General features: G+C 49.6%; 1 long non-coding RNA gene across 1 annotated transcript; it reads left to right on the forward strand.

Moving 5' to 3' along the window:
* The first annotated feature begins 11,073 nt into the window (after positions 1–11,073).
* On the forward strand, positions 11,074–13,827 carry LOC127491632 (uncharacterized). Its single transcript, XR_011387346.1, has 2 exons — positions 11,074–11,280; positions 11,686–13,827. It is a non-coding gene; the product is annotated as an uncharacterized lncRNA (long non-coding RNA).
* The last annotated feature ends 443 nt before the right edge of the window (positions 13,828–14,270 follow it).

Here is a 14,270-nt window from a genome sequence, read left to right on the forward strand (position 1 = left end):
AAGAAGACTTGCAATGAAAAATTTATTTTTATTGTAACTGCTTTTATTTTTATTATATTGATGTTGAGGAAAACTTCAAACAACAATAAAATAGGATAATGAATCCCATGTATCTGCAAATTTTTAGCAACTCATGGGCAATCTGGTTGTAGGTATATTTCCACCCACGGGATTATTTTGAAGCCAGTACCACATGCTATACCATTATACCTATTAATAATTCAGTCTATATCTCTAAAACATATGGATTTAAAAAATAACTATAACACCTAAAATTTAATGATGATTTGTTGTAATTTTCAAATATTTAAACTGTATTCAAGCTCTCAATATACTCATAAGTATATTTTTAAAAGATTTATTGGATTTATTTGAAAGAGTGACAGAGAGGGAGGGAGAGGGAGAAGGAGAAGAAGGGGGGAGGGGGAGGAAGAGGGGGAGAGGAAGGAGAGATCTCATTTTCTGGTTCATTCTTCCAGTGGCCTCAATGGCTGGGATTGGGCCGGACCAAAGCCAGGAGCCAGGAATTCCATCTGGTTTCCATGTGGATAGTGGAGACCCAGTCTCTTGGATCTTCCACTGCTTTCCCAGACACATTAGCAGGGAGCTGGATATTAAGAGAAGTAGCTGGGACTTGGAACTAGCATTCATCTGGGATGCCAGTGTGGCAAGAGGTGGCTTACCCCACTGCTCCACAGTATCGGCCCTGTAATTGTGAAGTAATTTGAATTAATTCAAAAAAGCCCAACAAGCTGGGTTGATTTGTCTCTTAAGTATCTTTTAGGGTTCTCTTCCTCCCCTTGCTACCTCATCTTTCCTCTCTTCTTAAAAATTTTTCCATGCAATTTATTTGTTAAAAAGACTGAATTGTTGTACTGTGGAATTTAGCAGTGTGACGTAACTTAGAGTGTTCCTCTATCCCATGTCCTCCCTGTGTTTGTAGCTGTGTCTCTGGGTCACTCTCATTCCTGGATAATCTTGTTGGGCAGGGAGCTGTCCATCGGTGGTTCCCTTCTCTCAGCACTTTGAGGACATTTTTCTGTTGTTTTAAGAGTTCGGCCATTGCTATTGAGAGGTCTGAGATCAATTTCTTCTCACCTTGTAGGCCATTTCTCATTCCTCTCTGGTTGTGTTTGTCCTTGGTCTTGATGTTTCTCCATTTTTAAAAAAAGATTTATTTATTTATTTGAAAGAGTTACACAGAGAGAGGAGAGGCAGAGGCAGAGAGAGAGAGAGAGAGAGAGCGAGCGAGAGCGAGGTCTTCCATCTGCTGGTTCACTCCCCAATTGGCTGCAATGTCCAGAGCTGGGCCAATCCGAAGCCAGGAGCCAGGAGCTTCTTCTGGATCTCTCACGTGGGTGCAGGGGCCGAAGCACTTGGGCCATCTTCTACTGCTTTCCCAGGCCATAGCAGAGAGCTGGATCAGAAGAGGAGCAGCCAGGACTTGAACCGGTGCCCATATGGGATGCTGGCACTGCAGAGAGTGGCTTTACCTGCTACACCACAGCGCCAGCCCCCCCCCCCCCCCCCTTTATTTACTTAACCCAGAGCCTGCTAAACTCCTAGTTGGGAGACTCATGTCCTTCATCCGTTCTGGAAAGTTCTCAGCCATCTTGAATATTGCTTTTCTTCCATTCTCTCTACTCCTTCAGGAATTTCTATAAAACATAAGATGGCCTTTCTCATTCTGTATTCCATGTCTCTTATCTTTCAAAATTTCTCTTTATCTGCTGTGAGTGGAATCCTGGGAAATTTCTCCCATCTTATTCTCTAGTTCGCTCTTGTTCTTTCCAGCTGTGTTGTCTTTGCTCTGAAATGTGTCCGTTGAAGTTTTTTCTTTTTTTTTTTTAAACTTTTATTTAATAAATATAAATTTTGAAAGTACAACTTTTGGATTACAGTGTTTTTTTCCCCCATAACCACCCTCCCACCCACTACCATCCCATCTCCCACTCCCTCTCCCATCCCATTCTTCATTAAGATTCATTTTTAATTATCTTTATATAAAGATCAACTTAGTATATACTAAGTAAAGATTTCAATAGTTTGCACACAGACACACAAAGTATAAAGTACTGTTTGAAGATTAGTTTTACGTTAATTCTCATAGTACAACACATTAAGGACAGAGATCCTACATGGGGAGTAAGTGCACAGTGACTCTTGTTGTTGATTTAACAATTGACACTTTTATTTATGACGTCAGTAATCACCTGAGGCTCTTGTCATGAGCTACCAGGGCTGTGGAAGCCTCTTGAGTCTACAAACTCCGAGATTATTTAGACAAAGCCATAATCAAAGTGAAAGTTCTCTCCACCCTTCAGAGAAAGGTACCTCTTTCTTTGATGGCCCCTTCTTTCCACTGGGATCTCACTCAGAGAGATCTTTAATGAAGGTCATTTTTTGCTATAGTGTCTTGGCTTTCCATGCCTGAAATACTCTCCTTGGCTTTTTAGCCAGATCTGAATGCCTTAAGGGCTGATTCTGAGGCCAGAGAGGCACTCAGTTCTGACTCCATTCCTGTGAGCCTGGGACACACCTCTCATCTACCTGGAGAGTGAAACACAAGCCCTTTGGAAATAGTTGCCCTCCCAGCCAAGGCAGCTGGTGTATGAGCTCCACTTAGTTTTGTGTTTTAGCGTCCTCTCTGTGATAGGTAAAGAAAGGTGCCTCACCCCAGAGACATCCTCCTCTGTTGTCCAGAGCCCATGAAAACTCAAGATTACATGGCTATACAACTGATAAAGGATTAATGACCAAAATATATAAAGGGCTCAAGAAACTCCACAACATTTTGAGAAGCAATGACTTGAATAGCCCTTGTCTCCACTGTTGAGGAACATTTTTTTCCTGCAAATTGTTGAACTCTTTACTTAGTATAGAGTTGGTCTTCTGTGTATAAAGTTAATTGAAAATGTACTTAATGGAGAATGGGACTGGGAATGGGGGGAGGGGAAGGGGTGGGAGTGAGTGGGAGGGCCCATATGGTGGGAAGAATCACTATATTCCTAAAGCTGTACTTAGGTAGGAAGTCGGAAATTGAGCCTATGTGTGTGTGAGAAAGGCCTGAAGACCGAAGCCCAGCATCTTTCACTTCAAAGTCCTGGTCAGACCCTGATAACCCCCCAGGTGGCCCCAGCCCTTCCCCCAAGAAAAGCTCCCAGGAGACTTCTGTCTCCTCTGAACCAAAGGGGTTCCCTGATAACATGGGGCAATGAAACCTTCTCAGACACGCCCTAAGGGAAGCCCCCTACTCTGCCTGGGCCCCAGCAAATCTGGGGAGGAATTTGCTAATTTTCACCCCAACAAACCATTTGGACAGGACTCTCCATCACTTGTCCTGGAGGAGAGGGAGAGGTGGGTAAACAGACTCCTTTAAAAACCTAGGAAGTCCAAAGGGACTGCATGCTCAGCCCTCTGCTCTCAGCTGAGCCGCCTGGGCTGCCCAGGTGTATTCTCTCCTCCACTCAACCATGTAACCTTGCTCTCCCCGAGTCTGAGTGACTGGGCGCTCTCTCTGTCTCCTGTCCTTTCCTTCCTGAAGAATGCCCCATCCCCAATCATGCCTGAATTCTTTCACCACGGCTTCCACGGCCTTCCCTCTGGTAACACTTATGAAATGCATGAAGGCCAGCGCCGCGGCTCACTAGGCTAATCCTCCGCCTTGCGGCACCGGCACACCAGGTTCTAGTCCCGGTCAGGGCGCCGGATTCTGTCCCGGTTGCCCCTCTTCCAGGCCAGCTCTCTGCTGTGGCCAGGGAGTGCAGTGGAGGATGGCCCAAGTGCTTGGGCCCTGCGCCCGCATGGGAGACCAGGAAAGCACCTGGCTCCTGGCTTCGGATCAGCGCGGTGCGCCGGCCGCAGCGCACGGCCGCAGCGGCCATTGGAGGGTGAACCAACGGCAAAGGAAGACCTTTCTCTCTGTCTCTCTCTCTTACTGTCCACTCTGCCTGTAAAAAAAAAAAAAAAAAAAAAAAAAGAAGACTGGGTGGACTGCTCTGGGGTGAGCTGGGAGGGGCCGGTGCCATCACAAAGGTCGTTAGCAATGGAAGAGAGGGAGACAGAAGAGACTCAGAGGGGCTCTTACAGAAGAGTGGTCAGAGGTGCGGTGTGGTTGGCTTTGAAGATGGAGGAAGGGGCCCGGAGCCAAGGAATGTGCATGGCAGCTGGAGGCAGAGAAGGCTTTGGAAATGGGTTCTCAGCTGGGAAATGCAGTCCAGGGTGGCCGGTGTTGAGCTCCTGTCCTTCTGAACAGTCAGATAATTTATCACTGAACTTCTGGTAATTAAAAAAAATATTTATTTTATCTGAAAGAGTTACAGAGAGAGGGAGAGACCCAGAGAGAGAAAGAAGGAGAAAGAGAGAGCTTCCTCTGCTGGTTCACGCCCCAGATGGACATAATGGCCAGGGCTGGGCCAGGCTGAAGTCAGGAGCTCCATCTGGGTCTCCCACATAGGCGGCTGGGGCCCAAGCACTTGGGCCATGTTCCCAGGCCATAAGCAGAGAGCTGGATTGGAAAAGTAGCAGCCAAGACATGAACCAGCACCCATATGGGATGCCAGCACCGCAGGCTTTGGCCCTCAAAGTCAATGTTGACACACAAAGACTCGGAGCCAAACCACCAGGCTCTGTGTCTCAGGGGCAGAAACCCAGCTCTGGGGGAAGTGCTTTTGTTCCTGCCAAATGCTTTGCTTCCCACAGAACTGATCGCTCAGCTCTTCCTATAATAAAATCCTTCCAAAAGAACTCTGCTGGCTCATGTGTCTTTGAGTCTCCTGAGGAGCCTGCGAGGAGCCGGATCCCTGCACAGAGGCGGATGTGGGACAGAAGTCTCTGTGCAGGGAGCACCTGTCGCCAAGTGAGTAAGTGCTGGCTGCCAGGGCACGTGGTACAGGCACCGTGGGTGCTCCCCAGGCATGCAGCGTGGGTTTGTAGGATGTCAGCTTGTGTTAATGTCACCACACATGGATTTTAAATTACAGGCTTAGTGCAAACCCAGGATTACTATGTCCCTCCCAGAGCCTGGGTCCCTTTGGGTCTGAGTCACGAACCTACGTGGGATTAGAGCAGCAATGGCAGGTGCAGATCCAGGGACCGCCCCCCACTCAAAGATGTTTGAAACTGTTTTCTGTGCAAGAGAAAACATGGCTGGAGTATATTTTTTTACAACTATTTTAAAATAGGAACCAAATAAAAAAAATGGGCTTTTGGTGGAGGGAGGGAGGGAGGGAGGGAGAGAGAGAGAGAGAGAAATTAACACCTTCCTTGAGGGCCTGGAAGCCATGGAGCTCCCTGAGTAAGTGCCCCTGCCTAAGGGAGGTTGGTGCAGAAGCTGCCGGCAATGCATTGTAAGCACCCACACATCGGAGCAGGTGGGTAAGATACATTCTCTTCACTGCTGTCCCGGGGACCCCTCTCCCCCATCCCATCTGAGGCTCCTGGGATGTGTCGGGCTTGGGGATGCACACAGGGCTCTGGGGTGTACCCTGATCTGAATGTTGTTCAGTCTTTGACCTTGGCAAGAACTCAAGGATCCCAAGGTATTTATGTGAAAGCCAGGGATGGTAATAGCTATGAGAGTTGTTCAAAAAATGCATGGAGAATGCATGGTATGAAAAATAGATGCAGGGCTTTCAAAGGCATTTTGCACTAAAATAAACTTTTTTTTTTTTTTTGACAGGCAGAGTTAGACAGTGAGAGAGAGAGAGACAGAGAGAAAGGTCTTCTTTTTCCTTTGGTTCACGCCCAATGGCTGCTACAGCTGGCCCTGCGCCGATCCGAAGCCAGGAGCCAGGTGCTTTTCCTGGTCTCCCATGGCGTGCAGGGCCCAAGCACTTGGGCCATCCTCCACTGTCCTCCCGGGCCACAGCAGAGAGCTGGACTGGAAGAGGAGCAACCAGGACAAGAATCCAGGGTGCTGGCGCCGCAGGTGGAGAATTAGCCTAGTGAGCCACGGTGCAGGCCAAAATAAATGTTTTTTGTAATTCCGTTTTCCACGAATTTTTCTGACTACCCTTTGGTGCCTGATAAGCATACACCAAGCCTCTGGCATATGGCTGGGCCTCAGTAAAGGGTCCCAAAGGCACCTCTGTCTGCGTTTGCCTGCACAAAATAACTGCCCAGTGTCCTTGCAACGGGTTAAACAGGAGGATGGGGTGCCGTTTGAGGTCCGAGTGCCAAGTTAGAGTGGTGCCTTGGTGCCACAAGGAGACTGCATCATGGAACCACATACGCCTGTAAGATTGATCTTGGGCGATCGTGCCATTCTGGATCATGGCTCAGCATGTGGCATGGTGGGCAGGCTCAGTCAGCGGCTGCTTGGGACTGACAAGGGCAGGGCTTCGCGGGGTGACTCCAGCCACCACGCCCAGGCTCCCCCTCTGGGGCAGTACTGGCCTCCTGGAGCCTGGCCCACGATGTAAATGTTTGGGTCATCTCTACGCTCTTCAAGGCGGCTTTCTCCCTCTTCCTCCTCTCCTGCTTTTCCTCTTTCCCTGGGGACCTCCGCTGAGTCACAGGCTCCGCCCACCCGGCGCTTCTGCACCCTGCTGCCCTCTGGCCCGGGCTGCTCCCTGTGGTTTTCTGAGCCGTGCATCCTTTCAGCTTGTGCTGGAGCCAGCGCAGCTCGGCAGCCTGTGCTGGAGCTGGTCCAGAGCACACTGGCTCCTGGGAGCTGACGGTTGTTGGAAGCGATTGTAGAAACCTGCCGTGGCAGAAGTGTCCGCAGTGGAAGCCAGCACACACTGCTGCCGTGGCTCTGGTGGCCACCAGCTCGTGTTGGGCTAACCCTAACGGTGCAGGTAGCGAGGGTGGGAGGGTAGGGGCATTGGAATGGAACACAAGAAGGAAACCATGACTTCTCCTTGAGCGACAGCTGTGGGTGAGCAGTTTACTTGCTTGAGGCTGCAGGTGCTGGGCGCCTGCGTGGTGTATCTGCTGCATGAGGGAGGGACTGTCCATAGGGGCAGGCTGGGCCAGCTTTGATTTGGGCTCCTTCAAGCCCCCAGCATTGCACACTTCTCCCGCGGGAGGCTGCTCTCCTCTCTTTCTCTCGCTGTGTCTGTCTCTTATGCCTTGCCCAGCATTCTCAGGACTATGCCCAAATGCACCCAGCAGCCTGGTCTGTGAGTTTTTACTTGCCATTTGCAATTCCCTGTGCTAAAGCTGAGGTGGATGAGGTTGGTGGGGCTGAGTATGTTCTCAGAAATCAAGACATTGATCTAGGGTGGGCATTTAGCCTAGAGGTTAGGAGGCTGTGCCTAGGCTATGCCTAGGCCAGTGTCCCATATTGGAGTGCCATGGCTGCCTGCACCTTCCTTGGAAGGCAGCAGTGATGGCCGATCCCCACCTAGGGCAGCTGTGAGCATTTAGTGAAGTGACCAGCAGATGGCGCTCTCTCTGTGTGTCTCAAATGAAAATAAGTAAACGGAAAGACATGGATCCGGATTTGTCTCAAAAGTGACTCTATTATGAAGCTCCTACTATGTGCTAGGTTATGAGAGGAGGGAGAGGAGAATGTTGGCCGGTGGACACAAAATGGGAATCACACATGCAATTTTGAACTTTCTGGCAGCTCCCTTGAAAAACACAAGGTCAAATTAATTCCCATACCACATGTTATGAAACACAGTATAACCTAAGTGTTACAGAGAGAGGGAGGGGGGGAGAGATATCATCCATTTTCTGGTTCATTCCCTAAATGACTGAAACAGCTGCAGCTGGACCAGGCTGAAGCCAGGAGCTGGGAACTCCATCCGGGTCACCCACACAGGTGGCAGGGACCCACGTACTTGGGCCTTTTTCCAATGCTTTCCTAAGCACATCAGTAGGGAGCTGGATCAGAAGTGGAGCAGCCAGGGCTTGAACTAGCGGCGTCTCCAGCAGTGACTCAATGCACTGAGCCACAATGCCAGCCCCGAGCAGAATTCTAATGATGAAATCACAGGTTATGAAGCTCAGTCCATGAAGATCAGCTTTTGTAGCCTGGGTTGGACTTTCCCAATGTTAGCAGGTAGAACACTAGTTCTGTGGCACAAACACAGCCCTATGACCCTATTAACATTTTCTGCTGCCAACGCAGAAAACATGTGGAGAACTGTCAGATTTCTCTACTGCAGGACTTCTCAGAGCCTTCAGAATACCAAGATACGTGGTGAGTCTCTGAAAGTGGGATGGAGCCAGAGTTTCCCAAATTTATTTGGCTGCTCAAGCTTTGCTGCAGAGCACCCCGTGGAAAGATGGGAACATCTCCGTAGGCTGCCTACTATATACGCTAATTCTTTGCAAATCCCATGGAAGCGCAGGTGTTGTGGTGCAGTGGATTATGCCAATACTTGGGAGACCCACATCCTGTACTGGAGTCCTTGGTTCAAGTCCTGGCTACTCCATGCTTCTAATCTGGCTTCCTGCTGATGGACATCCTGAAAGGCAAGCAGAGGATGGCTTAAATAGTTGGGTTCCTGCCACTCATGTAGGAAAGCCAATGGAATTACTTGCTGCTGGGGTCAGTGCTGTGGCATAGCAGGTTAAGCCAGTGCCTGCAGTGCAGGCATCCTGTGTGGACGCTAGTTCAATTCCAGGCTGCTCCTCTTCCAATCCAGCTCCCTGCCCCAGGTTCTCTCTTTTTTTAAACAACTCACTCAAGCAGGAACTGACCAGGGCCCCTGGGAACTACATTAATCCCTTCTGCAGGCAGTGCAGCCCCCATGACCTAATTATCTTGCCCCAAGCCCCACCTCTTAAAGGCTCCACCACCTCCCAACACCACCACGTTGAGGGCCAATGTTCCCACACCTGAACCCCTGGGGACACACCACTGCCAATTCCCAGCAAGGGAAGACCCAGAACTTGAGAAAAAGTAACCCCTTGTCTGTTCCCAGCACTTCTCTCTCACTACGTCCAAGGAGCTGAGTCTTGGCTTTTCCACGTGTCCCTGCCGAATGTGGTCTTTGCTGGCTTCAGCCTGGTGTTCTGCCCACGGGACCATTTTCCTATCCTAGTTTTGTTACCTCCAGTGTGGAGTGACTCTGCTGGCGTGGGGAGACTCTTCACAATTTTGGCTGCCACACTTTCTACATTTGTGTGCGTCATTGACAAAAGCCTGTGGAACTGACTGTTCCAGCCCTCCCCAGCCTGGGGGTGGGGGAGCCTGGTCCCAGCTGTCATGGTTGGAGTCCCCCCACGGAGGGCATTTGCCCCCCTTGCTGAGCCTCTCAGCCTCTCCCTGGGCCACACACAGCTCTCTGGGGTCAGTGCTGTCTGCACCTGAGCTGGCAGCTCACCCCAGCTATCGTTGCCTTGTGCAGCAACCTCCTTCTGCCCCATGGCACCTTACTGGGTTTGGTGTGGAAGTGGGGAGAAGCCCCATCTCCCCTACTCTGAGTCTCTCTTGTCTCCTGACCCCTGGTCCTTGAAAATAGTGCAGAGAGGACGGGCATTCACTGCTGTGGTAAGACACCCCCTGGGACTCCCCTGTCCCATATGGGAGTGCCGTGTTTAAGTCCTGACTCTGCTTCCAATTCCAGCTTCCTGATCATGTGCACTCTGGGAGGTAGTAGGTATTGGCTCAAGTACTTGGGTTCCTGTCACCCGTTTCACAGACCTTAATGGAGTTCTTGGCTCCTGGATTCAGCCTGGCCTAACCCCAACTGTTACAGGCATTTGAGGGAGTGAAACAGCAGATGGAATCAATCTCTGTCTCTGTCCCTCTCTTCCTGTCTGCCTTTCAGATCAGTAACTAAATGAATATAAAAAGGAAAATAAAGCACAGACACCTTGCTGTCCACCTACCTCCTCCCGACTTCTGTCCCTAGGGACCCTGCAAAAAATTTTGCATAAGATGACTTCTCTGGGGGACTGCCTGGTTGCTCTGACCCCCCTCCATTTAGTTTAGGACAACCACAGCTGAAGAATGGCTGCCTTTTGCCTTGTGTTTACTGTTCTGGGATCTCTCTCTCTCTCTTCCTCTCTCTCTCTTTCTCAGCACAGCCCCTGAGATATTGTTATTAGTCCCAGTTTTCAGATAAAAAAACCTGAGATGTTAACTAGCTTACTCAAAACTATAGTGATGGTATGTCTCTCATCTCCATTTGAATGCAATTGTCCATGCATTCATCAGGTATTTGCTGGACACCTGCTACCTGCTGTCTGCCTCCAGACCCTCTCACACTGGTGAGAGGACCCAGGGCAGGGAGAGCCACAGGTGGGTGGGTAGAAACCAGACCCCTGGGAGGGGGCACCTTCTGCTTCTGTCCCACCACTAGATGGGGCTGTTAGCCTTGCTGTCCCAGGCCAGTGCCCACGGGCGTGAACCCGTTGGCCCTAACCAAACTAGGACAACATGCTAAAACAGCCAGGAAGCCCCAGCTGGGGTGCAGAGGGGACCAGAGCCTAATGGGATTGGAGACTCTGTCTCACGACCTGTGTTTTGATTTCTCAGAGGTTGCAGCCATGGAAGACTCTAGAAGATGGGTGGTCTAGGGAGACACAGGAGGATGGACCCTAAGCCCAGCTCCATTGGATGGAGATAATCATGGAATTGTGGGCTGAAATTTTAAGTGCTTTGGTTCCTCCACCCCCACCCACCCCCCGGAAAATTTAATTCTGAAAAATTCCAATTCTACAGAAAATTTGAAAAAAGTACAATGAACTTCCATTTTTGCTTCACCAAGAGCCAATATTTGTTAACATTCAGCATCGTGTGTGCATCTGTGTGCATGCATGTGAGTGCATGGGAACCACTGGAAAACCAGCTACAGACAGCATGCCACTTCCCCCTGAACCTTTTAACACACACCTCCTAAGCACAGGGACATTCTCCAACATAACCACCCTCTGTAGGTGTGATCTCAGTGATATCACTCTTTAAGAGAAGAATGGAAGGGAAAAATGTGCTGGGCTTGAGAACCTGAGAAACCTCCAGTGAGGCTTGCTTGCCAAGAGTGAGAGCACGCGGAAGCCAGCTTATTGGGTCATCCCTGCTCCACGAGCTTGGAGAGCCACGTCAGGCACACCCTGTGCTCACATCAGGACTTCATCATCCCTGATATGTGTCTCGGGTGAGTCATCTGGCTGCAGAAGATCGAATTCCTCCCAGGGAACGGTGACGAAGGCAGGAGTTTGTCTTTTGCTTTTTCATCTGCTTGCTCCTCTGTCAGGTTTTGAAGGAGCACGATCATTCAGAAGTCTAATGGTTTCCTGGCAGGAGTCACTGCAGACCGTGTGGTTACATCTTGCTCTTTGGTAGAGAAATGAGGAGTAAACTTCTATCCTTGTGAACGTGTGAGTAGTTAATGGATGGTGACGTCAGATCCCTTTGCAGGGACGGCACGTTGGGCAGGTGCCTACTCTATGTCCAGAGTGTGTGAGGCTGTGAAAAAATGGAATTAAGAAATAAATTTATGCCGATGCAAAACATTCAAACCCACACACAGTTTCATAGAACAGATTTCCCTGAACTTTTTGAAAGTGTGCATTGTGGATGGGGAGGGCCAGTTCTCTCCATTCCTCCAACAGCAGCCATGCTTCATTGATGAAGGAGTATTGCCTACAGATGGAAACTTACCATGGGCCTTCCTTAAACTGTCATCTTCTTGGGTGATTTTTTAAAAAATTGCTGCTCGAATCTTCTATTTTGTGTCAGTCTTTGTTGACTCATCTTTTCACTGCTTTCTTTCCATGTTTCAGAAAGAAAAATGAGTTTCCGTGCCAGTGGTAGGAATTACAACGTTCAGTTTAGAATCTGCAGTGCCATCTCTTACGTCGTAACCAAGACGATGGGACCAACTTTCGGCAGTGACAGATGACTCATGCTTGAAGCACCAGACTCCACAGCTCAGAACCCTCGCTGCTGTCTTCCACAAGCCAGACGCAGCACAAGCACGCTGCGTGTGGTCAACACCTTTTAGGTCACCTGCCCAGCTGGTCTTTGAATGTGGGAATGAAGCCATGACGTCACCCAGGCTCTAGGGCTTCTGTCTCATGATGAGGGGAACTGGGATCCAGATGCTACTCAGGCCATCCTATCAGCTGCCATGGCAGATCTTGGTGGCCTTGGGCTGGCCACCTCTACCACAGACACATGGAGGCCACACACGTAGCTCTCCACAGAGGGGTGGTGACATCATATCTAGCTAGAACCCACTGGGGACTCCATGCTGTCCTCACCATCAATTCTTTTTTTTTTTTTTTTAAGATTTATTTATTTACTTGAGAGGCAGAGTTACAGACAGAGAGGTCTTCCATCCACTGGTCCACTCTCCAAATGGCCACAATGGCCAGAGCTGGGCTGATCTGAAGCCAGGAGACAGAAGCTTCTTCCAGGTCTCCCATGTGGGTCCAGGGGCCCAAGCACTTGGGCCATCTTCCAGTGCCTTTCCAGGCCATTAGCAGGGAGCTGGATCTGAACTGGAGCAGCCAAGACTTGAACCTGCACCCATAAGGGATGCTAGCACCACAGGTGGATGCTTAACTCACTATGCCACAATGCCAGCCCCTTCATAATCAATTCTAACCTCCTGACCTACATAGTCTCCAACAGCATGCCATGTAGCCTATTTCTTCTGCCACTTCTCCTCAGATTCCCCAGAGTCCAGCACTGTCAGTCACTTGTCACTGGCACTTGCAGTCTTCTCAGCCAGGAATGACCTCAGCCTGCACCGCTGTCCCCTTCCCCTGGCCCACTCCTTTTCTGTCTTCAGGTTTGAATTTACGTGATGCTTCCTCAGGGATGCCTTCCACCGCCTGGAAGGATGGGGTACCTGCTGTTCCCACAGACCCCCAAAGTGACCCATCTACGTCTACCTCTGTAAACACTTGTCCTTATGCTGGAAAGTTAAAAAATTCCAGTTAGGGGGTGGGTGTGTGGCACAGTGGTGAAGACGCCACCTGGGAAGCCCACATCCCATACATGGTGCCTGGGTTTGAGTCCTGGCTCCATTCCAGATTCCAGCTTCTTGCTAATGCGGACCCTGGGAGGCAGCAGGCAATGGCTCAAGTAGTTGAGTCCCTGCCGCCAATGTGAGAGACCCCGATGGAGTTCTTGCCTCCTGGCTTTGGCCTGGCTTAGCCCCAGCTGTTGTGGGCATGTGAAGAATGAACCAACAGATGGATGATCTCTTGTGCTCTCTCTGCCTTTAAATAAATAAATAATAAATAAAATAAAAGGTACCCAATAAGCCTGGAAAATGGCCTAAATCTTTGGTTTCTTTTTAATTTTTTTAAAAAGATTTTATTTATTTATTTGAGAGGTAGAGTTACAGACAGTGAGAGGGAGAGACGGAGAGAAAGGTCTTCCGTCCGTTGGTTCACTCCCCAAATGGCTGCAATGGCTGGAGCTGTGCCGATCTGAAGCCAGGATCCAGGAGCTTCTTCTGGTCTCCCATACGGGTGCAGGGGCCCAAGAACTTGAGCCATTTTCCACTGCTTTCCCAGGCAATAGCAGAGGGCTGGATTGGAAGAGGAGAAGCCAGGACTAGCACCGGCACCCAAATGGGATGCTGGTGCCACAGGCAGCCACTGCGCCAGCCCCAATCTTTGGTTTCTTAAGACTTTCTGGAATATTCCCAGAGATAAAGTAGGAGGTCCAGGTGGCTGTCTTTTCTGTAATGGTCACACACCCGCCCCCACCATGACCAGGCAGCCCCTCAGGTGAGCGAAGGACACTTCCACATCAGGAGTCTCTCTCTGTGAAGGCAGCTTGTTGTTGTTTCCGGGACTATCTTGGCGATTTCCTCAGACCTGAACCCTACAAAGGCATAACCTGTGCTATGGAAAAATCCACCACAAAAGTAGACCAATTAAATGCTAAAGCATCGGCAAAGTCCAAAACGCCATTCATTTAAACCATGCACATTACTAAGGAGACAGTATCGTTAGCCCAGTTACCAAGAAACATTGTGTTGCCTGTTTATTCCAAATGCAGTGCACACAGCTCAGAGTCTGCTATGGAGAGAGAAAAGCTGTTCCTTGGAGCATGTAGCTGAATGTCACGCATTTGTGGGATTTTGGTTAAGTGTGACGAATGCATGTGGATGATGGCCAGGGTTCAGGCACTAGCAGCACCATACCAGATAGAAGCAAGCTGTTCATACTTAGTCCTTCAGCCAAGTCCTTTTGTTGGATTTCACTGATAGTCGTTTTACTCATGGTACTCAGGCGGTGCTATAATGCTTTGAGAAGGATGACGTTTCTCAATGCTTCTGCATGTTTACATGCAAGACTTGAGACACAACAGAAACACAGCCTCCACATCTCTCAGCAAATCCATCAAA

The sequence above is a fragment of the Oryctolagus cuniculus genome, chromosome 3 (genome assembly GCF_964237555.1).
Source record: "Oryctolagus cuniculus chromosome 3, mOryCun1.1, whole genome shotgun sequence".
NCBI classification, from domain to species: Eukaryota; Metazoa; Chordata; class Mammalia; order Lagomorpha; family Leporidae; genus Oryctolagus; species Oryctolagus cuniculus.